We start from the raw sequence: 1939 nt of genomic DNA, 5'->3' as shown, positions 1-1939 counted from the left end.
CATTGGCTGGTTTGATCTCCTTGTAGCCCAAGGGACTCTCGAGAGTCTTCTCCAGCATCACAGTTTGAAAGCATCAATTCTTCAGCACTCAGCTTTCTTTATAATCCAACTCTCCCATCCATACATGACTACTGGAAAAACCACAGCTTTGACCATATAGACCTTTGTTGGCAAAGTGGTGTCTTTGCTTTTTAATATGCTGTCTAGATTTGTCATAGCTTTTCTTCCAAGCAGCAGGCGTTTTTTAATTTCATGGCTACAGTCACCATCTGTGGTGATTTTGAAGCCCAAGAAAATAAAGTTAGTCACTATTTCCACTGTTTCCCATCTGTTTGCCATGAAGTGTTGGGACTGGATATCATGATCTTAGTTTCTGACTGTTGAGTTTTAAGCCAACTTTTTCACTCTCCTCTTTCACCATAACCAAGAATCTCTTTAGTTCCTCCTTGCTTTCTGCCATAAAGGTGGTGTCATCTGCATATCTGAAGTTCTTGATATTTCTCCCAGCAGTCTTGATTCCAGCTAGTGCTTCATCCAGCCCAGTGTTTCTCATGATGTAATCTGCATATAAGTTGAATAAGCATGGTGACAGTATAGAGCCTTGACATATTCCTTTCCCTATTGAGAATTGTATAGGAGACTTGACTTTTACAGGGATGGTTGGTACTGATTATGGGTAAATAAAACTCAAGTCATTGGGTAGTGGCCACTGCCCTATTAAAAATCATATTCTTTGCTGATAACAGGATTTCTAAGTCACTGCTAAAACCTAGAATGCTGGTGAGCTTAAAACGTGATCTCCAAAGACAATATTCCCAGAATATCCAAGACACATACTTGCTTTCCATGATTGGGCCTGACAGAAAAATGAATCTCTCCTTCCATCTCTAAATGGAAAAATCACAATTATCACCATCATAACCGTAGTTCTCAGAAGGTTATAAGACACTTATGTTGAGTCAGATCTACTGTCTCAGTAGTCAGATCTAGTTTAATCTACTTTTGAAAAAATACTCTTATTTATTCACTTCTTTGATTTTATTTTTGGCTGCCTTTGGTCTTTGTTATTACACACGGGCCTTCTCTAGTTGCAGCGAGTAGGGGTTACTCTCTAGTTGTGATGCCTGGTCATTTCATTGTGGTGGCTTTGCTTGTTGTGGAGTACGGGGCTGTAGAGAGCATGGACTTCAGTAGCTGTGTCTCATGGACTCCGTAGCACATGCTCAGTAGTTCTGGTGCATGGACCTAGTTGGATGCAGCATGTGGAATCTTCTCAGACCAGGGATCAAACCCGTGTCCCCTGCATTGCAAGGTGGATTCTTAACCACTGGATCACCAGGGAAGTCCCTAAATTACTCTTCAATTATTAACTCATTTAATTCAACAGCAACCTTATAAGGTAAGCATTATTGTAAATATTTTCAGTTGAGGAGCTCAAGGTATAGAGAGAGTTAACAAAACATTGCCAAAGTCATTCAGAAAAATAGTTTCATTTAGTTGATTACTATTTCCATGACTCCTCCAAAGTGTCTTATGACTAATCTGACCAGAGGGCAAATGATCCTTTTTATTTGTTGGAAAAGACAGAGCTGAAGAACTGTTAAATTTGGTTTCTGAAATCTTGATTGATCTTTAGGGGAAAATGTACCCTGCTCTGACCAACTCTATGACCTTGAGAAATATGTTTAATCATTTTGAACTTGAATTTCTACATCTATAAGATGAAGACAAGAGTGGAGGGAAAATGGAAGTGGATTAGGTTGTTGAAGAAATAGAGGAAAACAATAGAATGGGAAAGACCAGAGATCTCTTCAATAAAATGAGAGATACCAAGGGAACATTTCATGCAAAGATGAGCTCAATAAAGGACAGAAATGGTAAGGACCTAACAGAAGCAGAAGATGTTAAGAAGAGGTGGCAAGAATACACAGAAGAACTG

This window comes from Bison bison, unplaced genomic scaffold (genome assembly GCF_000754665.1).
Source record: "Bison bison bison isolate TAMUID 2011002044 unplaced genomic scaffold, Bison_UMD1.0 scf7180017864211, whole genome shotgun sequence".
Taxonomy (NCBI): Eukaryota; Metazoa; Chordata; class Mammalia; order Artiodactyla; family Bovidae; genus Bison; species Bison bison.
This window is presented reverse-complemented; position numbering follows the sequence as displayed.